The sequence below is a fragment of the Lycium ferocissimum genome, chromosome 9, assembly GCF_029784015.1.
Source record: "Lycium ferocissimum isolate CSIRO_LF1 chromosome 9, AGI_CSIRO_Lferr_CH_V1, whole genome shotgun sequence".
NCBI lineage: Eukaryota > Viridiplantae > Streptophyta > Magnoliopsida > Solanales > Solanaceae > Lycium > Lycium ferocissimum.
The window spans coordinates 30,685,589-30,710,972 of NC_081350.1; the positions used below are offsets into that span (position 1 = coordinate 30,685,589).

Here is a 25,384-nt window from a genome sequence, read left to right on the forward strand (position 1 = left end):
TTACTTTTCTCTTAATTTCCAAAATCTTTTAAAGTGCTGATATCAAGAACATAATACTCCATTAATCTAGCTTTATTTACATTGAAGAGGTGTATTTGCTGATTGAAATTTTTATTGTAATTTAATAAAATTTAATCAAGAAAATTAGTCAAATTTTTGGTGATCAAGTTTTTATTTATGCACTAAAAGTTTCGTAAACCCAACTAAATCAATTCGAAAAGGATTGAATTTAACCGAATTAATTCAAAACGGATCAAGCCGACTAAATGTAAACCTTAATTCAATCTTCTTCATTAGTTGTAAGTTTGCATTAACAACATGGCGCCTCTAGTCATCAAATCATGTCCACTTTTATGGTTGTACATATCAGTTCGTAATGTTTCTTATTGTAATGTATTGTATTGATGATATAATGTGTAATTTGAATATATCTTAACGTTATTCGCCTTTTCATAATGCCATCGCACTATTAAAATTAAATAGGTAATTAACAACCATCCAAACAAGCTACTATTAAAGAAACATGTCTTCTTTTTCCGTAGTTTTTCTCTTGTTTCTCTTGTTTTGTTTGCACGATTGCCCTTCATACAGACTGATCTTTAATTTTTGCCCCTCAATTCGCTATTCTTTAATATATTTTTTTCTCTTCGCTTAAAAAGGTGGCCGCAAATAATCCGAAATTCTGGGTTCGAAACTCAATAGAGTCAAAAATAATAATATTTTTCGCAAGGCATAGGTTTCTATGAACCTATGCCTATTTGGGTGAAGTTACATAGATCTTATGCTGGAGACGGTAGACTTTGCCTTAAGACATAACTGAAAGTCTACCTAAGAGACTTTGCCTTATAAGGCGTACTTTTAGTTATGCCTTAAGGCAAAGTCTGTCGCATAAGGCAGACTTTTTGCAAAAGTCTTGCCTTGCGATTTTTTTTATTTTGTTTTTTTTAGGGGGTTTGAACTCAGAACCTCGGAGTATTTTCGACCACCCTTTTAAGCGAAGAGCAAAAATTAAAGACCATCAATTTGAGGGACAAAAATTAAAGACCATCCCAAAAGAAGGGCAATCCGCGCAAAAAAATGTATATAAAGCGTGACAATATCTGTGTAAAATCTAGCATTGATAAATGCAATGTTTGGTTGTCTTTTTTAATACTCCACCAAAAATTCAGCATTAGCTGTACAGTGTTAGGTTATCCTTTTATTTGCCAGTTATGTGAGAATTTATACATTATTTTATATATGCAACTTAATAGAATACGAGAATTAGTAATACACGGATTAAAATTAGAGAAAATACATAAAATCGCCCTCAAACTTGTCCACAAAATTTACTTTAGCGTTGTAACTTGATGGGTAAATTGTTTGCCATTCTATTTTCGTTTCAGGTGAATTTAATGCTCCTTAAAAATAGAGATCACACTTATGGTGGGAGGTATTCTACGCACCTCCACGTAACAAAAACTCATTTTTATATTTTTTAAAAGGGTGCTGCTAAATGGCATAACCCATTTTGGCACAAAGTGTCACAATATGTGTACAAAGTCTACTTTAATCTTAATGAAAAATGGCTCCAACAAGTAGTATTTCCTCCAAGACAAAGCAATTATTACACTTAAGCATGCTTAAGCTTTTCATTCTTTCAACACCTAGAACCCATAAATTGATCTTGTGTCAAGATTAACTTTAATTTTTTCCTCTAATATTTTTTTACATTTATACATACACCTAGTTTAGCTATACAACATACCTGTTTATACGGTCCACCAATACGAACTACAATTAACATACCCTATAAATAATATCTTATAAACAATATTAAAAAAAAACCTAAATTACATACAAAAGTTGCCTAATTTTTTGACGAAATTTCTTTTATTTTACAAAAAAAATGATTGAATTGAATCAAAACTTAGTAAAAAAATTTACTCAATCTTATATAATATTTAGCTAAATTGAAGTAATTCATTGTTTCAATTACAACCAATTATAGTGTTGATTGCTTGTTTCATCCATTTCTTATCATTATTTTTTAAATAGATTGAATTAAATCAAAACCTGCTAATTGTTCCTCAATCACATCTAGTACTTATCTAAATTTTTGCTAAATTAAACCTTTCATTCAAGGTCAATCATAGTTTTGACTAAATGTTACACTTTTTTTTTATTAAAAAGAAAATTGAATGAAGTAAATCACTTGCTAATTGTTACTCAATTATATATAATACTTAACTACATTGAGATAATTCAATGTTTCAATTAAAGTCAACTATAGTATTAACAAATTGACACATTCACTGCTTTTTATTTTTTAAAATTGATTGAATTAAATCAGCTAGTACAAAATATATTCGATTTAATCTTATCTAATGTTTAACTAAATTGAGATAATTTAATGTTTCAATTAAAGTCAATCACAATGTCGACTACTTGTTACATTCATTTTTTTTTAAAAGTTGATTTAATTAAATTAAAACTTGTTCATTGTTACTCAATCATATATAATATTTAGTTAATTTGAGATAATTTAATATTTTAATTAGAGTCAACCATAATGTTGATTACTTGTTACATCCATATTTTCAAAAAAGCATACGATGAAATTGAATCAAAACTTGCTAATTGTTACTCAATTTTATCTAACACTTAGCTAAATTGGGATAATTCAATGTTTCCATTTTGACACCTTAATTAAGTTTTGTTCCTATTGAACCCCTGAACTCGTCCTCAAGTGTGTCTATCAAATACAATCCGACTTACATAGTATTCCATCTTCAATGTAAGAACATGCTAATATATATTCTAATATAATTATGCCATCTTTTGGCTAAGATTAGGAGTAATTGAGAGGGGGAAAAAGAGTAGCTCTTAATTAAGCTCGCAGTGAAAGAGCAAAACCAGCAGAAACTGACACATCCATGACCTAAAGAATAGCTTACCACATGTTTAAAATATTACTCCACCTTCATTTCCCTAATTTAATTTCTACTTCTAATAAAAATCAGATTTAGGAGTCTTGATAGACATACTTGGGACGAATTCAGGGGTTCAATAGGAATAACACTTAGTTGAGGTGCCAAAATGGGAAAAAAGGATAAATTTAAGGGGTCGCATATGCATTAAGCCTTTTTTAAAAATTGATTGAATTGAATCAACACTTAGCAACTTTTTTATTTAATCATGTCTAATGCTTAGCTAAATTGAGACAATTCAATTTTTCAATCAAAGTCAATCAAAGCATTGACTATTTGTTACATCTCTTTGTATCGTTTCAATTTTATTGGATGTCCCTGAAGGGGCACTACTTGTTACATCGACTATTTTAAAAAAAAAATAATAATAATAATTGAATTAAATCAAAACTTGCTAATTGTTACTCAATCTTATCTAATGCTTTACTAAATTGAGATAATTACGCAATTAAAGTCAACCATATGTCGCAATTAAAGTCAACCATAGTATTGACTACTTGTTAGATCCATTATTTTTTAATAAATTAATTAAATTAAATAAAAACTTATTAATTGTTACTCAATCATATCTAATACTTACATAGATTGAGATAATTAAATATCTCAATCAAGGTCAACCATTACATAGTGTTAACTACTTGTTACATTTACATATTTATTTTTAAAAAAATGATGAAATTGAATCAACACTAAACTTTTTACTAAATATTATGTAATACTTAGCTAATTTGAGATAATTCAATATTTCAATTAAAGTCAACCATAGTGTTGACTACTTGTTACATCTACTATTTTTATTTAAATTAGATCTAAACTTGCTAATTGTTACTCAATTCTATTTAATACCTAATTAATTGAGATAATTCAATTTTTCAATTAAAGTCAACCATATTATTGATTACTCGTTACATCTACTCTTTTTTTAATTGATTGAATTAAATCAGAAGTTATCAATTGTTACTCAATACTATGCTTAGCTAAACTGAAGCAATTCAACGTTTCAATTAAAGTCAACCATAATGTTGACTACTTGTTACATCCACTATTTTTGTTTAAATTTATTGAATTAAAACTAAATATGCTAATTGCATCTCAATTCTATTTAATACTTAACTAATTGAGATAATTCAATCAATTAAAGTCAATCATATTATTGACTACTTGATACATCTACTTCTTTTTTAATTGATTGAACTAAAACAAAAACTGCTAATTGTTATTCAATCCTATATAATACTTATCTAATTGAAGCAATTCAATATTTAATTAAAGTCAATCATAGTGTTGACTAATTGTTACATTCACTGTTTTATTGATTGTATTAGATCTAAACTTACTAATTGTTACTCAATTCTATCTAATACTTAGCTAAATTGAGATGATTAAATGTTTCAATTAAAGTCAACCCTAGTGTTGATTACTTGTTACATCCACTTTATTATTATTTTTAAGATTGAATTAGATCTAAACTTGATAATTGTTACTCAATTCTATTTAATATTTAACTAATCAAGATAATTCAATGTTTCAATTAAAGTCAACCATAGTATTGATAACTTGTTACATCTACTTCTTTTAAAAAAAAAGATTGAATTAAATCAAAAGTTGCTAATTGTTACTCAACCCTATATAATACTTAGCTAAAATTGAAGCAATTCAGTGTTTTAACTAAAGTCAAACATAATGTTGACTATTTGTTACGTCAATTATTTTATTGATTAAATTAGATCTAAATTTATCAATTGCTACTTAATTCTATCTAATACTTAGCTAAATTGAGATAATTCAATGTTTCAATTAAAGTCAACCACAGTGTTGACAACGTGTTACATAAAACATTTTTTTTTTAAATTGATGAAATTGAATCAATAGTTATCAACTTGCTTTACTTAATCTTATACAATACGTAGCTAAATTGAACCAATTCGATATTTCAATTAAGGTCAATCATAGTATTGAGTACTTGTTACATCCAATATTTTTAAAAATTTATTGAATTAAATCAAAACTTGCTAATTATTACTCAATTATATCTAATCTTTAATTAAATTGAGATAATTTCATGTTTCAGTTAAAGTCAACTAGCTGTGACAACCATGATTGCGCCACAAGCCTCCGTGTAGAGAGAGAAGAGAGGTTAGAGTTTTTTTATTAGATTATGTTCTAGTTGATTCATTTTTTCGTCCCAACCATAGTGTAGACTACTTGATACATACATTTTTTAAAATTGACAGAACTAAATCAACACTTAGCAGTTTTTTACTCAATCCTAATCTAATACTAAGCTAAATTGAATTAATTCAATTTTGAACCAACCCACAGAACAAAACATGCAAAAAATATAATTTTTTCAAGGATCATAAAAATTAACGAAGAATGTTAATCAGAATTAAAAAAATGAAATCTATACCCTTTTGTTATTTTGAAAACCATCAGTCATGTTAGCTGATACAAAGTTAGTGAGAAGCATTTTATCACCACCAAGATTATTATAAGAAGAAGAAAAAAATCATTAGCCATTGGATTGAGCTTGAGTTTCTTCAACATGTCAACAATATATTGCATATGATAATTATATGATTATCCAATGAAAATATTTTTGGAGTAGTATTTAAAAAAGAAATAGGCATGCAAAAGTTATCTAATCAGTGTATTGAAAAGAAAAACAATAATTACATTAAGGAGAGAGAGAGAGAGTGGAATTCAATACATTGGAAAGAAAAGTAATAATTACCTTGAGAAGAGAAAGAAAATTTGAATTTTCATCTTTTTCACAGAAGGGTATTTTTGGTATAGAAAATATAGTAAGGGACTTAATTTAATGCCCTCAAAAGCCATGACTTCAATGCCCTCATTTGTGCCAACTTGTGCCAAAATGCGTTGTGCCAAATATATTTCCTTTTAAAAATTATCCGGGCAAAAATCAAATTTTGTTTGGGGGAAACTCTTTCTCTCTCAGCTTTCCTCTCTCTCTCTCTCTCTCTCTCTCTCGGCATGCTTTCTTATCTCTTTCCCACATTGCTGCTACCAACAGCACCACCGGAGTTGACCGCCATGTATACGACCCACACATCTAGTTGGGTATCATCAATGTATAGATAATGTATTTGTTATGTATATCTATACGGCTCACGCATCTAGTTTGCGTACCGATGTACCCATTATATCATATATGTATAAATAATGTATATGTTATGTATAGCTATACATAAACATTACATATACTAATGTATATATATTGTAAATGCTTTGTATAATGATGTATAAATACTATATAACTATGTATGACAATGAATCCGCACTATTTCTACAGTAAATATGGAAACAATTCATCAAAGAAAGAGTTACAAAATGAATAGGCTCATTCACTGCCATTTTTTACGTTCCTTTCTAGTTAGTGTCTTAACAAGCTTCAAATAAAAACTGTAATCAGGGTGATTTTGGTATGTAGTACTAAGATCACTTCTGTGACACACCCAATTTCATGGCAGAACGTGTTCTCCCCATAGGCTAAAGCGCACAAAGTATATATCCATCTTAAAAATGCATAACCTCAATGGGAAAAAGGAACCCACTAATTTATATTTGTAATATTTTCTTTTAAAAGCACTTGAAAATGTTTCATCCTTTAATCTCTTACCTTAGCAGTTTGGTGTGAGCCAATTTATTTATATTACAACAGATATATTAGCCCAGTCACCTTTTATTTTTAATAATTTTACCATCGGCTTTCTGTAAAGTTTTCCAGTAAGTCGCTCTCTGTAATTTCATTAATATGTTACTGGTTCCAAATATAAAAAATTAGATCATGCTGAATGATGTACAAAATATCATTGGAGACCTTGAAAATTTTTGAAGAAACTCAAATAGGTCTCTTCGATTTCGATGACATTAGCACAAATCAATATTTAAGGTTTGATCCTAGTGTTGTTTGGTGCTTGTGGTTGAAATTTCAACACTTTTAGCCGAGATTTAATGGAGAAGAAATGAGAGAGAAAGTAGAAGAAAGAGAATAAGAAAGAGTAGACCGTATGTTGAGAGAGAAGAGGCAAAATACATATATAAGTTGGGCTAACTTGGTAATAAGAAGGGGAAAGGACATAAATGGCCATTTGGCCCAAACTAATCCTACTGGATGGCCCAAGTTTCTCCAAACTCATTTTGTAGCCCGCGCCTCATTTACTTTTTTGTGAAAAAAGGACTTGTATAAAAATGTATCATAGGTTTTGTTACATCCCGTGTTTTTGTGCATTCGGAAAATTTGGGCATAATTGTGATTTGTAAGAATAAGGCTATGCTTTGATTTTTATGTGGTGTGTATGTCGTTACTTATGGAAATATTGACACGAGAACATTGGAGAGGCCAAGGGCAAAAATTGAAATCTCGGAAATTTGTTTCGGGAATTTGCAAAATACGATTCCTAGCCAATTGGGCTCAAAAAAAAAAAATTTGTTTCGGGAAAAAATTGAGGCCCAAAACATCAAGGGTGGCCGGCCAACATATAAGGCCCAAGACCATGTCATGTGCCAACCATGTGATGAATTAATCATAGGATATATTCATGATTATCATTAGAAACTTCAAGAAAGATTGAGAAAAAAAAAGAAGAAGGCTACGGCTAAGAGGAGAAAGAAGAGAAAAGAAAAGAAAAAAATTCTTGGAGCTTCAATCTTGACTCAAAAATCTTGTTCTTCGCGAATTCTTAACAAGCTTGAGGTGCTCTACGACATAGTATAATTGGTTTGGAGAAAGAACTCCGTTGGCGGAAAGTTGAAAATTCAAGAAAAAGGTAAGATTCTTGTGTTTTAAGTTATGGAATGAATTTATATGTTATGATGATTAGAATTCGACGAGAATTATGAAAGTATAACGTGTGTATGCATGGCGTGTGTGTGTGTGAATGATGGATGTGGCCGTGAGCCTTGTGGTGTGGAGAAGAGGTGAACTTGATTTTATTTAACATGTTAATTGTATTGTTGTGACTTTTGTGACGTAAGTAAAGGCTTAGCGACTTGAGTTGGCGTTGGAATGGCATGTATGTTGCTATGGAAAATTTTATGATTTTATATGATTTTTATATAATGATGGAAGCGATGGTCTAAGGTGTGAATTAATGTTGTTGTGAATGAATTTGGAAGATGTCAATGCAATTTTGTAATTTTGATGCAATTGCGGAAAGTTGGGATGGATTATGGTTTTATGGAAAACTTGCGCATTTAGAAAAGTAATGAGGAATATGTTGACATATATATGAATGGTCTTGAATTAGTGAATAAGTATGAGAGCATTGATATTAGCTTGGAATCGTGAAATTGGAATGGAAGTTATTGCGTTATGAAGGAAGTAGTGACTAACTATGCTAGAATGCGTTTTAATTTGATTGTTGATATTGTTGATGTTGTTGTTGGGTTGGTTGTTGTTATTTTGAGCCGAGTTGAATCTCGGGGATGCTATATTTATAGGGGAAGTGCTTTGTCGAAATTTCGGTAGCCAAATAGAACCAAGATTTAAATGCTAACTCTCATGAATAGTAACTCGGTAAAGGTGACCATTTTACATTCTGGACGAAACGGAATTGAGCTCAAGAGAGCATAAGGCACCCGTAAGGTATGTAAAGCTATTCCTTCCCTCCTTTTGGCATGTCCTAGGTATACTAGGCTTGAATTTAAGCCTCGGGGTTATTCTGTTCGTCGAAATCCAATTCGAAATGGAGCACTATTCATTCAAAGGGAAATTGAACTAGTATCCTCCTAACTTGTTGGAAAAATGCTCAAACGTCCGTAACTTGCCGGAATGTAATCGAATTGCCTTGAATCTTCCATAAATGACTCTATTAAGTGATATTTTATAAAACTTTTCAAAACCACTCCGAAGGGAGTGTGATATTTTCTAAAGCTTCCTTAAAACCACTCCGAAGGGGGGTGTGATATATTATTTTCTAAGGCTTTTCCAAAACCACTCCGAAGGGGTGTGTACAAAACCATTCCGAAGGGAGTGTGATATTTTATAAGACTTTTCAAAAACCACTCCGAAGGGGGTGCGATATTTTATTATTATTATTACTATTATGCCCGAAGGGGCCATCGTTATTATTATGCCGGAAGCGGCAATGCCCGAAGGGGCCATCTTTATTATTATGCCGGAAGCGGGCCATCATTATTATGCGGCAATGCCCGAAGGGGCTATCATTATTATTATGCCGGAAGCGGCAATGCCCGAAGGGGCCATTATTGATATCGAGCGGGCGGCCGCCCGGCGGGGCTATTATTGTTATTGTTATTGTTATTATTATTTTGCCGGAGGCGGCACGTGTGATGTACTGTATTACTTATTCTGGATTTGTTAGTTGGATTGCGATTATTTACTTAAGGCTTGTTTGTGACTCTGTACATCTACTTATGTCTTCTCTTAAGCGAAGGTTGCAGGATTGGGTCGTATGTGATTTCTTCCTTTTTAAATTGCACGGTGGTTATTGTTTATTTATTTTCGCTTTACATATTCAAGACATATTCCGTACCGACCCCCCTTTCTTCGGGGGGGTTGCGCGCGTTTCATGCCCGCAGTTCGGTGGACGCGACCCGGTGACCCCGCTAGTTAGGGGAACCGCATCGAGAGTCGATGCCTCCATTTGTCCGAGAGGTCGTTCTCGTTTTGGTATAATGTTGTGTATATATTTGCGTCATACTCTTTAGAAGTCTCGCGAACAACGTGGGAGTCATGGTTACCGTTTGGCCTTGTCGGCCATTATTTTGTTGTACGAAATGGCGGAGGCCCTTTGACTCGCCTTGTTTTATGTCGTATGTATATACATATCATGTTTTGAGGTGCCTTGAGCCACGTGTCGATTTTGGTATTTCATTTACAATTTTCAACTCTCGTTTTAAAAAAAAAAAAATTTTGAGTCGACGTTTAAGGGTTCGCTCGACTCTGACGAGGGTCGGGTGCCCGTCACGCCCTGACGAAGGTTGGGGTGTGACAAAGTGGTATCGCAGCAGTCGGGCCTCCGGCGTGTTCGCAGCCGTGTCTAGTAGGTCTTGTTTATCGGTGTGTTGTGCACCACATCTATAAACAGGAAGCTACGAGACATTAATAGGGTGTCATTCTTTCTTTCATGGTGTAGATCGTGCGTATAGAGCGGTGTTGTACATAAAGTCCCTAATTTAATGATCTTGTGTGCTTTCAGTGATGCCGCCTAAGAAAGGTAAAGCGACGGCAGCCCCCGAAGGGCAAAGCGATTGGGGACGATGCGGCTTAGCCAAGCCCCGAGTGTCTACTAGAGCTCGGACTTATCGCGGGATACGCATCCGCCCCCGAGTCCCCCACCTCCCCATCGCCGGAGGAGCCGAGAGAGGCACCCGATCCGGCCCCCGCCCGGTCCCGCACCGCATCTCCGGGCCCTCGCCGGATGCCCGGCCGTCGGAGATCGAAATGAAAGATGCCATACGTTTGTTGACTCGGATGCTTGCTACTCGGGGACAACGAGTAGGAGTTACGAGTATCCCGATAGGGTCGCTAGCGCCGAGCACGGGATTTTCTTACATTAAGTCCCCCGAGTTTAAGGGCACGGACCCAAATGCCGATCCCCGAGTTTATAGATGGCATGCGGCGTACTTTAGACATAATGAGGGCGTCGGCTACGGAGTCCGCGAGCTAGCCTCTTATAGGCTACGAGGGGATAGCAATTAACCGGTTTCGGTCCGGAAGTTATCCGAGAGGGAGGGATGCCCTCCGCCGACGTGGCAGGAATTTTCGCATGCCTTCTTGCGCCATCATATGCCACCCGAGTTGAGGCGGGCAAGAGTTGACCGGTTTCTTCACTTGCGGCAGGTAGCATGTCCGTTAGAGAGTATAGTGTAGAGTTTAATTCTTTGGCGAGATATGCCCTTCTCCGGTGCGGATATGGAGGATAGGATCCATCACTACGTGAGAGGATTAGAGCCGGAGTTACGGGAGGCTTGTATGGCGGTTGCCATGCGAGCCGGTATGGATATAGCTCGTGTTCAAGCTTATGCCCGGGGGTCGAAGATCGGAAGCGTCGGCGGGAGGCGCCTCGGAACAGGTAGCGGTCGCCCAAGAGGGCCGGTTGGAGGGCCGAATAAAGGTTTTACCGTAGAGAGAAGCACCCCGCCTAGCGCGCGTCTTCGCGCTTCGAGGGTCACGGCGGGGTAGAGAGGCATTCCCTCGGCAAGGACGCAGTTCTTCCTATGCGCCGTGTCCCCGGCAGCGGCATGGTCGGGGCAAGAGGCGATGGCCCCTCCTCGATGTGCGACTTGTGGGAGACGCCATGTGGGACGATGCCGACGGGGCGTGTGTTATACTTGTGGTGATCCGACGCACTATGCTAGAGAGTGTCCACGAGGAGCCGGGCCATACTCTCCCGGAAATTCGGTAGCCGCGTCGTCACCTTCGATAAGAGCCCCCGAGACAGACCTCGGACTTCTTCTCGGTCGTGGTAGGGGCGTAGAGGTAGAGCACCTAGTCCCGGTGCGGGACCCCCACATCGTATCTATGCACTAGGCGGGAGACTGTGTCCCGAGGCACCGCAGGATGCACCACCAGGTAATTTAAATTCCGCAGTTGATTGTTTTAATCGATGGATGATTTATACGTACTGTCTACTTAAAGAACCTTCCCCCAAAGTACTTGTAAGACCTATAAGGCTAATTTAACATTCGAGGACGAATGTCTTAAAGTGGGGGATGTTACATCCCGTGTTTTTGTGCATTCGGAAAATTTGGGCATAATTGTGATTTGTAAGAATAAGGCTATGCTTTGATTTTATGTGGTGTGTATGTCGTTACTTATGGAAAATATTGACACGAGAACATTGGAGAGGCCAAGGGCAAAAATTGAAATCTCGGAAATTTGTTTCGGGAATTTGCAAAATACGATTCCTAGCCAATTGGGCTCAAAAAAAAAAAAAAAAAAATTGAGGCCCAAAACATCAAGGGTGGCCGGCCAACATATAAGGCCCAAGACCATGTCATTTTAACCATGTGATGAATTAATCATAGGATATATTCATGATTATCATTAGAAACTTCAAGAAAAATCAAGAAAAAAAAGAAGGCACGGCTAAGAGAGAAAAAAGAGAAAAGAAAAGAAAAAAATTCTTGGAGCTTCAATCTTGACTCAAAAATCTTGTTCTTTTGAATTTTAACAAGTTTGAGGTGCTCTACGACATAGTATAATTGGTTTGGAGAAAGAACTCCGTTGGCGGAAAGTTGAAAATTCAAGAAAAAGGTAAGATTCTTGTGTTTTAAGTTATGGAATGAATTTATATGTTATGATGATTAGAATTAGACGAGAATTATGAAAGTGTAACGTGTGTATGCATGGCGTGTGTGTGTGTGAATGATGGATGTGGCCGTGAGCCACTTGGTGTGGAGAAGAGAAATGAATTTGATTTTATTTAACATGTTAATTGTGTTGTTGTGACTTTTGTGACGTAAAGTAAAGGCTTAAATGAATTGAGTTAGCATGAAAATTGGCATGTATGTTGTTATGGAAAATTTTGTGATTTTATATGATTTTTATATAATGATGGAAGTGATGGTTTAAGGTGTGAATTAATGATTATGTTGTAATGAATTTGGAAGATGTCAATGCATTTTGAAATTTTGATGCAATTGGAAGTTTTGGATGAATTATGGTTTGATGGAAAACTTGTGCATTTAGAAAAGTAATGTGGAATATGTTGACATATATATGAATGGTCTTGAATTAGTGAAAAGGTGAGAGCATTGATATTGGATTGAATCGTATGAAATTGGAATGGAAGTTATTGCTATGTGAAGGAAGTAGTGCTATTTATGTTAATATGTGTTTTAATTTGATTGTTGATATTGTTGATGTTGTTGTTGGGTTGGTTGTTGTTATTTTAGGCCGAGTTGAATCTCGGGGATGTTATATTTTAGGGGAAGTGCTGCCGAAATTTCGGTAGCCAAATATGAACTTGTTATTGAAATGCTAACTCTCATGAATAGTAACTGGTAAAGGTGACCATTTGCAGATTCGGACGAAACGGAACTTGAGGTTAAGAGAGCATAAGGCACCCGTAAGGTATGTAAAGCTATTCCTTCCTCCTTTTGGCATGTCCTAGGTATACTAGGCTTGAATTTAAGCCTCGGGGTTATTCTCGTTCGTCGAAATCCAATTCGAAATGGAGCACTATTCATTCAAAGGTAATTGAACTAGTATCCTCCTAACTTGTTGGAAAAATGCTCAAACGTCCGTAACTTTCCGGAATGTAATCGAATTGCCTTGAATCTTCCATAAATGACTCTATTAAGTGATATTTTATAAAACTTTTCAAAACCACTCCGAAGGAGTGTGATATTTTCTAAAGCTTCCTTAAAACCACTCCGAAGGGGGTGTGATATATTATTTTCTAAGGCTTTTCCAAAACCACTCCGAAGGGGGTGTGTACAAAACCATTCCGAAGGGAGTGTGATATTCTATAAGACTTTTCAAAACCACTCCGAAGGGGGTGCGATATTTTATTATTATTATTACTATTATGCCCGAAGGGGCCATCGTTATTATTATGCCGGAGCGGCAATGCCCGGCGGGGCCATCTTTATTATTATGCCGGAAGCGGCAATGCCCGGCGGGGGGCTATCTTCATTATTATGCCGGAAGCGGCAATGCCCGAAGGGGCCATTATTGATATCGAGCCGGAAGCGGCTGCCCGAAGGGGCTATTATTGTTATTGTTATTGTTATTATTATTTTGCCGGAAGCGGCACGTGTGATGTACTGTATTACTTATTCTGGATTTGTTAGTTGGATTGCGATTATTTACTTAAGGCTTGTTTGCGACTCTGTACATCTGCTTATGTCTTCTCTTAAGCGAAGGTTGCAGGTATTGGGTCGTATGTGATTTCTTCCCTTTTTAAATTGCACGGTGGTTATTGTTTATTTATTTTCGCTTTACATATTCGCATATTCGTACGACCCCTTTCTTCGGGGGTCGCGTTTCATGCCCGCAGTTCGGAGACGCGACCCGCGATCCCGCTAGTTGGAAGGAACCGACATTGAGAGTCGATGCCTTCATTTGCTCGAGTCGTTCCCGTTTTGGTATAATGTTGTGTATATATTTGCGTGTCATACTTTTTAGAAGTCTCATGCGAACGCCGTGGGAGTCATGGTTACTATTTGGCCTTGTCGGCCATTATTTTGTTGTACGAAATGGCGCAGAGGCCTTTTGGCTCGCCTTGTTTTATGTCGTATGTATGTACATATCATGTTTTGAGGTGCCTTGAGCCACGTGTCGATTTTGGTATTTCATTTACAATTTTCAACTCTCGTTTTAAAAAAAAAAATTTTGAGTCGACGTTTAAGGGTTCGCTCGACTCTGACGAGAGTCGGGTGCCCGTCACGCCCTGACGAAGGTTGGGGTGTGACAAAGTGGTATCAGAGCAGGTCAGTCCTCGGCGTGTTCGCAGACTGTGTCTAGTAGGGTCTTGTTTATCGGTGTGTTGTGCACCACATCTATAAACAGGAGGCTACGAGACATTGATAGGGTGTCATTCTTTCTTTCATGGTGTAGATCGTGCGTATAGAGCTGTGTTATACATAAAGTCCCTAATTTAATGATCTTGTGTGCTTTCGCACGCCGCCTAAGAAAGGTAAAGCGACGGCAGCCCCGAAGGGCAAAGCGGTTGGGGACGATGCGCAGCCAAGCCCCCGTGTCTACTAGAGCTCGGACTTATCTTTACGCATCCGGCCCCGAGTCCCCCACCTCCCCATCGCCGAGGAGCCGAGAGAGGCACCGATTCATTCCGGTCCCTGAAAGACCGGCATCTCCGCCTTTCTCGGTCGGATGCCCCGGCGTCGAGATCGAAATGAAAGATGCCATACGTTTGTTGACTCGTATGCTTGCTACTCGCCGGACAATGAGCAGGAGTTACGAGTATCCCGATAGGGCGCCGGTGCGTCGCAGCACGGGATTTTCTTACATTAAGTCCCCCGAGTTTAAGGGCACGGACCCAAATGCGATCCCCGGGAGTTTATAGATGGCATGCGGCGTACTTTAGACATAATGAGGGCGTCGGTGAGTCCGGGAGCTAGCCTCTTATAGGCTACAGGGGATAGCAATTAATCGGTTTCGGTCCCGGAGTTATCCGAGAGGGAGGATGCCCCTCCGCCGACGTGGCAGGAATTTTCAGATGCCTTCTTGCGCCATCATATGCCACCTGAGTTGAGGCGGGCAAGAGTTGACCGGTTTCTTCACTTGCAGCAGGGTAGCATGTCTGTTAGAGAGTATAGTGTAGAGTTTAATTCTTTGGCGAGATATGCCCCTTCTCTGGTGCAGGATATGGAGGATAGGATCCATCACTACGTGAGAGGATTAGAGCCGGAGTTACAGTGGGAGGCTTGTATGGCGGTTGCCATGCGGCCTGTGTATGGATATAGCTCGTGTTCAAGCTTATGCCCGTGGGTCGAAGATCGGAAGCGTCGGCGGGAGGCCGCCTCGGAGCGGGGTGCGGTCGGCCCAAGAGGGCCGGTGTTGGAGGGCGAGAATAAAGGTTTTACCGAGAGAGAAGCAGACCCCGCCTAGCGCGTCTTCGCGCTTTCGAGGGTCACGGCGGGGTAGAGAGGCATTCCCTCGGCAAGGACGACGCAGTTCTTCCTATGCGCCGTGTCCCCGGCGAGCAGCATGGTCGGGGCAAGAGGCGATGGCCCCTCCTCGATGTGCGACTTGTGGGAGACGCCATGTGGGACGATGCCGACGGGGCGTGTGTTATACTTGTGGTGATCCGACGCACTATGCTAGAGAGTGTCCACAGGGAGTGGGCCATACTGCTCCTGGAAATTCGGTAGCCGCGTCGTCACCTTCGATAAGAGCCCCCGAGACAGGACCTCAGACTTCTTCTGGTCGTGGTAGGGGCAGAGGTAGAGCACCTAGTCCCAGTGCAGGACCCCCACATCGTATCTATGCACTAGGCGGGAGACCAGGTCCCGAGGCACCGCAGGATGCACCACCAGGTAATTTAAATTCCGCAGTTGATTGTTTTAATCGATGGATGATTTATACGTACTGTCTACTTAAAGAACCTTTCCCCAAAGTACTTGTAAGACCTATAAGGCTAATTTAACATTCGAGGACGAATGTTTTAAAGGGGGGGAGGATGTTACATCCCGTGTTTTTTGCATATTCGAAAATTTGGAAATAACTTTGAATTGTATGGAATAAGGTCAAATGTTGATTTGGATTAATGAATGCGTGTATTGTTCATGAAAAATAATGACACGGAAGTACGGAGAGGCCAAGGGCAAAATTGGAATTTTGGAAATTTGTGTCGGGAATTAAAATACGATTCATAAGTATTGGGCTCAAAAAAAAAAGAAAAAAAAATTGAGGCCCAAAACATCAAAGGTGGCCGGCCAACATATAAGGCCCAAGACCATGGATTTTAATCCATGTGATTAATTAATCATAAAATGGATATACTTCAAGATTTCAAGAAAAACTTCAAGAAAAATCAAGAAAAAAAAAAGAAGAGGCAATTCGGCCTTAGAGAGAAAAAGAGAAAAGAAAAGAAAAAAAAATTCTTGGAGCTTCAATCTTGACTTAAAAATCTTGTTCTCTTTGAATTTTAACAAGTTTGAGGTGCTCTTCAACGTAGTATAATTGGTTTGGAAAAAGAACCCCGTTTGCGGAAAGTTGAAAATTCAAGAAAAAGGTAAGATTCTTATGTTTTAAGTTATGGAATGAATTTATATGTTATGATGATTAGAATTAGACGAGAATCATGAAAGTGTGACGTGTGTGTGCATGGCGTGTGTGTGTGTGAATGTAGGATGTGGCCGTGAGCCACTTGGTGGGGAAGAGAAAGGATTTGATTTTTTTTTTTAGCTTGTTAATTGTGTTGTTGTGGCCTTTGTGGTATAAAGAAGGGTTAAATGAATTGAAATAGCATGAAAATTGGTTGGATGTTGTTATGGAGAAATTTATGTGATTTTATATATTTTTATATAATGATGAAAGTGAGATTTTGGATGTGGAATTGTGATTATGATTTATGAAATTGGAAGATGGAAATATGTTATGAATATTTATGTTGAGAATTGGAAGTTTTGAACGAATTATAGTTTGATGGAAAACTTGTGCATTTCGAGGAATAATGTGAAATGTGTTGAAATGTGTTTGAAGGGTCTTGAATTAGTAGAGAAAGGTGAAAACGTCGATATTGGATGAGACGTAAAATGCGGAGAATGGAAGTTGATGTAGTATGTTGAAAGAAAGACTATTTATGTTAATATGTGTTTTGTAGTGTTTATTGGTGTTGTTGATGTTGTTGTTGGGTTGGTTGTTGTCTTTTAGGCCGAGTTTGATCCTCGGGGATGTTAGATATTTAGGGGAGGTGCTGCCGAAATTTCGGTAGTCAAGTATGAACTTGTTATTGAAATGCTAACTCTCATGAATAGTAACTGGTAAAGGTGACCATTTGCAGATTCTGGACGAAACGGAACTTGAGGTTAAGAGAGCATAAGACACCCGTAAGGTATGTAAAGCTATTCCTTCCCTCCTTTTGGCATGTCCTAGGTATACTAGGCTTGAATTTAAGCCTCGGGGGTTATTCTGTTCGTCGAAATCCAATTCTGAAATGGAGCACTATTCATTCAGTGCAATTGAACTAGTATCCTCCTAACTTGTTGGAAAAATGCTCAAACGTCCGTAACTTGCCGGAATGTAATCGAATTGCCTTGAATCTTCCATAAATGACTCTATTAAGTGATATTTTATAAAACTTTTCAAAACCACTCCGAAGGGAGTGTGATATTTTCTAAAGCTTCCTTAAAACCACTCGGAAGGGGGTGTGATATATTATTTTCTAAGGCTTTTCCAAAACCACTCCGGGCGGGGGTGTGTACAAAACCACTCGAAGGGAGTGTGATATTTTATAAGACTTTTCAAAAACCACTCCGAAGGGGGGTGCGATATTTTATTATTATTATTACTATTATGCCCGAAGGGGCCATCGTTATTATTATGCCGGAAGCGGCAATGCCCGAAGGGGCCATCATTATTATTATGCCGGAAGCGGCAATGCCCGAAGGGGCCATCATTATTATTATGCCGGAAGCGGCAATGCCCGAAGGGGCCATTATTGATATCGAATGCGGAAGCGATTATTGATGCCGCCCGAAGGGGCTATTATTGTTATTGTTATTGTTATTATTATTTTGCCGGAAGCGGCACGTGTGATGTACTGTATTACTTATTCTGGATTTGCTAGTTGGATTGCGATTATTTACCTAAGGCTTGTTTGCGACTCTGTACATCTACTTATGTCTTCTCTTAAGCGAAGGTTGCAGGTATTGGGTCGTATGTGATTTCTTCCCTTTTTAAATTGCACGGTGGTTATTGTTTATTTATTTTCGCTTTACATATTCAAGACATATTCCGTGCACCGACCCCTTTCTTCGGGGCTGCGTTTCATGCCCGAGTGTCCGGGAGCGCGATTTGGCGATCCCGCTTAGGGGAACCGTGGCCAAAGATCGGGAGTCGGATGCCTCCATTTGCTCCGAGGTCATTCCCCGCTTTGGTATAATGTTGTGTATATATTTGCGGGGTCATACTCTTTAGAAGTCTGCGAACAGCGTGGGAGTTGTGGTTACTATTTGGCCTTGTCGGCCACTATTTTGTTGTACAGAAAGGGCAGAGGCCTTTTGGCTCGCCTTGTTTTATGTCGTATGTATGTACATATCATGTTTTGAGGTGCCTTGAGCCACGTGTCGATTTTGGTATTTCATTTACAATTTTCAACTCTCGTTTTAAAAAAAAAATTTGAGTCGACGTTTAAGGCATCAACGTATACTCAATAATCATCACATATATAATCGTATACAAGTAGTTATAATATTGATTATGCACTAATGATTCACATATTATGCATATTCCATACATAAGTATAGAAAACGTATCATTGTTGTATAATTTATGTATAAACCCATTAGAAAGTGTATCATACGGCCCGTACACGTATCATACATATACAATATATAAACTGTATCATTCTTGTATAGAAAGTGCATATAAACTGTATCATTCTTATATAGAAAGTATATATATAATTCCAAAGATATGTATATAAATTGTATCATTCTTGCATAAAATTGTATATAAACTGTATCATTCTTGCATAAAATTGTATATAAACTGTATCATTCTTGTATAGAAAGTGTATCATATATATTAAAAATATATCGTACATATACGCAAAGAAAACTAGGATTATTGTATAGAATATGTATCACTACCGTATATGTATAGAAGATGTATCATACGTATAGAACCGTATCATTATTGTATAATATGTATAATTAACATATAATTTATGTATAATAAATGTATAATTAATGTATAATTTATGTTTAATAAATGTATAATTAATGTATACACTTACCAATTTTATTAGTTCGTAGTTAATATATTTAGTTTGTTAAGTTTCTCATGATGGTTACTTTATTTTATTTATTTAGTTCTTCTTTTTTAATCCCTAGTAGAAGATAGAACAATAAACGGAAGTTTGCAGCGAACCTTTAGTGGCGACTTTAAAAGTCACCACAAAGAGTCTGATCTTTTTGTTTGCAACGAACTTCTAGTGGCGACTTTAGTTGTTACAAAAAGTCTGATCCTTTTTTTTTTTTTTGGGCCAGCGCATGGCATTAGTTTGGCCGAATGGCCAACTCGGGACATTCGTTCAAAATGGGGCCTTTTTGGGTCTTTGTTTTCCCCTGATGGTCACACCATGTACTTTTCCCTAAAAAGAACGGAGTTGGGCCAATTCTTACAAACTAGATGGCCATACGGCCCATTAAATAATTTTCTCAATTTATTAGCTTAAGGTCGTGCACAACCCTTTGCTAAAAGAGTTGGCTAAACTAAAACTAAAAATTTCCAATTTAAATCCCCCAATTTTGGGCCTGTGCGTAGCACGGAATATCCTTGCTAGTATATATATGTATGCATATGTATAAGGGAAAGCGCAAATATATCTGCTTTTGGGTCACCATTAAAGTTATACTTGCAGTACACAAAAATTTGCAAATTTATCCACTTCGAACACACTTTAGAGATATGCGATTGAAGCTTCAATATTTTGTCTCTAAAGTTACAAATTTCGGGTAGTGCAAACTTCAGACAATTGCATATGAGGTTTGACTGAAAAGAAGCGGAAGAAGTGTCCTTACATTGGAGGCCAGTTAAACATTTTAGAAAAAAATGGGTACAGGTTAAAAGGGGGCAACCAAATTGGACGCCCGTGAAATTTTTACATCTTATATAGGACTATGAAGACTGGAAGGATAAATAATTAGGTACCTACCACTATGCTCAGTGCCACATTTCAAAAGGAGATTCAGGTTTTTCTCTTAGCCACTAGGACTGGAAAAGTCATTGTTTTTAAGAATTTGAATGTGAAGGATATTTTTCATTTTTTTGTACGGATTGCCCTTCAAAGGCACTGGTCTTTAATGTTTGTCCCTCAAATTGATGGTCTTTAATTTTTGTCCCTCGCCTAATACCCCTCTGAATTCGAACCCAGCTCAGTAAAAAAAAAAATTTATCCCTCGCCTAATACCCCCTCTGTGTTTGAACCCAGCTCAGTAAAAAAAATTCACAAGGCAGAAGTTTGGATTCGCAAGACAGAGTTTAGCATGCAAGAACCTTACCTCAGGAAGAGTTTTGCATTCAAAACTCTGCCCGAGGCCTAACTTTGCTACAAACTCTGCCTTGCGGTTTTTTTCTTTTTACTGAGCCGGTAAAGACCACCAATTTGAGGGGCAAAATTAAAAACCAGTGCCTTTGAAGGGTAATGTGCAAATGACCCCAGTTTTGTGATTTCCTGTTTACCAAATGTTCCTTTATTTTCTTTTCCTTTTCCCCGTTGGGCCTAACAATTTGCCTGCCAGCTAAATCCTAATTTAAGCAATTATGGTTTTGAGGAATTGTTCTATTTTTGGACTACTTGGATGATTTATATACTAAACCAGTTGTTGTAACATTTCCATTCCTGTCATTCTTGTTGGTTATAATGTGAATGTACAATTTGATAGGAGGCCATTTTTGCAAATTTAATGTAAATTTATTCCCTTGCAAAATGTTAAATTGGCAGTGATCAACAATTGCTTTTCCTTCTTTTCTTTTCAGTGTCTGTCTGCCATGCGTTAGCAAAAAAGCACATATTCTTGATAAATCCCACATGAGTTTACAAGTGTGAGTGGAGCAAGGTATCTTAGACTAGTGTACTTTAAGACTTTTTGACTACTACTTTTTAGCTAGTCCCCACTTCCCACTTTATGATATAGAGCTTATAAATCTAAGTGAATATATTGCTTGCAAGAAAACAAACACATGTTCTCTTGCTGCTCTTTGAGCTTTCATTTTCATCCCACCTTTGCTTCCTCTTGTAACTCAGCAACCATTTGGACATACAATTTTATTTCCTTTTTTCCAAAAAATATTTTGTTATACATTAGAATGATCTTTTGGTTAGTTTTTGAAGATGAGTTTTTCAAGTTTGAATGATTTTTTTTCACTCACAAAAATTCCATCTTTTTTCAAGTAAAATGCGAGTCCAAGCACAACTTCAACTTTCAAATACTACCATTTTTTAACTTCAATCTCAACCTCAAGAACTCTTTTTTTCAAGTTTCAACCAAATCTATATCCAAACGAGAAAACCAGTTAAAAAGGAAAAGAAAAATAAAAGGACTATTTCCTTTACTATATTAGCTACTAAGCTGGTAAAGAAGGAGATAGCTATGGATATCTTATCTAACTTATTGGGAAAAGTCATAGATTGCTTGATCCATCCAGTTGAGCAAGAGATTGGGTATTTGTTTTACTACAAGAGTAACATCAGATCTCTTGTAAAAGCTATACCTAGAAAAAGCGACGAGGAGTTTGAATCAAGAAAATTGAAAGAGGAAGAGATCATGACAACTTTGAGAGATGAGGGTGTCACTATTATTGGGATATGTGGAATGGGAGGTGTAGGAAAGACAAGACTTGTTAAGAAAATCAGACAAAGGGTGAAATAAGAAATTGTTTGATGAGGTTGTCATAGCAACTGTCGGTCAGAAACCAGACTTGAAAAGAATTCAGGGTGAGATCGCAGCAGGAGTCGGTCTGACATTACAAGGGGAGTATATGTGGAGTTGTGGAGATCAACTTTGTTCGAGGTTAGTGGGCCGGGATAATCTAATTAGGTACGGAATGGAGCTTAGTTTATTTTCGTGAACTAAAATTTAGAAGAAGCAAGAAAGAGGGTGTGCCATCGGTTAGAAACACTGAAAGATGGTTTCTTGTTATCCGAAGGCTCCGCCTAATGTTTCTTGTATCCGAAGGCTCCACCAAAGGTTATGTCAAAATGCATGATGTGGCCCGTGACATGGCGATATCAATTGCATCCGAGGGAAAGCATGTCTTTATGGTAAATCACAATGTGAACTCAGAAGAGTTTCCAAGAAGAACTCCTTACAAACAGTACAGTTACATTTCAATTGTTGCCAAAAATATTTGATGAGCTTCCTAAACCAATATTTTGCCCAAGATTTGAGTTTCTAATCTTAAAACTCTTTTAAGATCCATTCAAATTACAGGATGATTTTTTTGTTGGAATGAGTAAACTCAATGTCTTAAGCATGAGGGGATCCAAATATGATAACTCCAATATGCCCTTTCCAGCATCAGTTCGATCAGAGCTGGATATAGGATTTAAATTCTAGGGGTTCAACATCTTAAATTTTTAGCACTAAACCTAGCATTTAAATTCTGGGGGTTCCTCATGTAGGTGGTATGAGGATTTGAATGAGGTTGTCATAGCAACTGTCGGTCATAAACCAGATTTTGAAAGAATTCAGGGTGAGATCGCAGGAGGAGTCAGTCTGACATTACAAGGGGAGAATATGTGGAGCCGTGGAGATCAACTTTGTTTGAGGTTAGTGGGCCGGGACAATTTAATTAGGTACGGACTGGAGCTTAGTATATTTTCGTGAATTAAAATTTAGAAGAAGCAAGAAAGAGGGTGTGTCCTCTGTTAGAAACACTGAAAGATCGTTTCTTGTTATCCGAAGGCTCCGCCTAATGTTTCTTGGTATCCGAAGGCTCCACCAAAGTTTATGTCAAAATGCATGATGTGGTTCGTGACATGGCGATATCAATTGCATCCGAGGGAAAGCATGTCTTTATGGTAAGTCACAATGTGAACTCAGAAGAGTTTCCAAAAAGAACTTACGAACAGTACAATCACATTCAATTAATATTTTGCCCAAGACTTGAGTTTCTAATCTTAAAACTCTTTCAAGATCCATTCATGTTACAGGATGGTTTTTTTGTTGGAATGAGTAAACTCAATGTTTTAAGCATGAGGGGATCCAAATATGATAATCCCAATATGCCCTTTCCAGCATCGGTTCGATCGTTGTCAAATCTGAAATACTACCTCTGATTCATTTAAGGTTGGCTGACATATCCATTATTGGCGAAATAGTCAATTTAGGTATTCTCAGCATTAAAGATTATGCCTTAAAGGTGCTGCCAGAGGAGCTAGGAAAAAGGATCAATCTAACTATGTTAGAGATTTGGAACGTGGAAGCAACACTTGAAAGGATTGCACCAGGGGTCTTATCATGACTAGTTTTTTTCATATAACATATCACCAAAAAAAATAAAAAAAAAATCCTTTTTTAGTTTCTACTTGGAGGATTTTAATTAGCTCTTCACCTCATGTTACCTTTAATATAGGATGAGATATAGTTCCATTTTTTCTATTTGCAATTGAAGATATAAGAAATGCAAGGCCTCCAACCAGGTTTGTTGTCCGAGCCTAGAACAGCTAGACCTCGTCGGGGCGGACAGCCAGCATAACTGCTCTATGCCCTCACCAACTTCCGATTGGCTACTTCAGCAAACTTGGAAGTAATTGAGTGTGGCAAATTGAGAAACTTAATGTCTGCATCAGTGACATAATGTGCTATGATTCTCCGAATACTGCAGCTAGGAAGCTGTCCATCAATGGAAGAAGTGATCAGAGAAAAGGAACAACTAGGAGATAAAATGACCAATGAGTCCTTATTTACGCGGTTGGAAGAGCTGGAGCTTAGCAAGCAACCAAACCTGCTGAGGCATTTCTTTCTGACGAAGCACGCTCTACCATTTCTTAGAGAAGTGGAGATTAAAAGCTCCTGAAGTGAAGACGTTTGTCCTAGGATCTGGCTGGCTGATTGTAGAAAAAACAATCGAAGATGCTAAGGCAAAAGATGATCTCAATAAAGCGATACAGAAGATCTTCAATATTAAGATCTTCTTGATTCCAATTTCCTTCAACAAAGAAAGTGACTTTCTAAAATAATAACTATTAATTAATTGACCATATGAGAAATCAACCCTTATATTAGTCTCAAGCATATTTCTGCTCGTGTTATATTAATTCACCCCTGCTCTTGTGTTATATAACTTATTGTTTTTAACTAGTAAATTCACTTATTCAGATAATTATTGACTTGTTTCTGTTTTTGTCAGTTTAAGCAACTTTCTTTTACTAGCCCAAATATCTCCCGTTTGAAATCTGAAGCATCAATATACAACTAATTTTTTTTTTCCAGGTAATTGTACTCTCTAGGCAAGTAATTCATATCTTGCTTTTTGCAATTTTGCTCCCAATAACAAGAAGTTAGTGAGGCAGATGAATCCGAAGCTAGGCTCTCGGGTGTTCCTCTCGGCTCTCATTATTAAAAAGATCTCATTAATCTAGTGCATAACTAGTTTCAGATGTTCTCAGAGTATCATTCTGAACTCTAAGTCTGGAGAATAGTGCAAGTATCGTTCCATTTTCTCAAGTAAATTTTGATTCCTTTTGTAACAAAGTGTTTAACATTTCTATGCATTTTATGTAAAGACGTTAGCCAAAATAGAATTCTTTTCCTTATGAAATGCGCCAAGTCCTTATTCAATTTTTATAACAGTTGATGATATTTTTTTCTCCCCAAGGTCTGAAAGACAAAATTAATTGTCCAACTTCTTGAGATAGCTTGTGGAGCTTAAGATGGTGGACTGGTGGTTGCTTCTTGAATTGAAAATTGTGCTCCAACCATTCTATCTTATTGTTTCTTTTACTTCGTTATCCTATTATTTTGCTGTATTACTGCTTATTATTACTGTTTATTTTTACTGATGCTTTTTCATCTCTCCTTGAGCCAGGGAACTATCAGAAACAACCTCCCTACCCGTCAAAAGGTAGGGGGTAAGGTTTGCATACACTCTACCCTTCCCAGAGTCCACCTGGTGGGATTATACTGGCCATTGGGTATGTTGTTATTGTTGCTGTTATTTGACTGGGAACGGAGTTTAAAAGAAAAAAACAAACACTTTTGGAATATGTGACCTTAAATATGTCATAATA

General features: G+C 37.3%; 1 pseudogene; it reads left to right on the top strand.

Moving 5' to 3' along the window:
- Nucleotides 1-21,312: 21,312 nt before the first annotated feature.
- Nucleotides 21,313-24,477, top strand: LOC132031800 (uncharacterized; annotated as a pseudogene).
- Nucleotides 24,478-25,384: the final 907 nt, after the last annotated feature.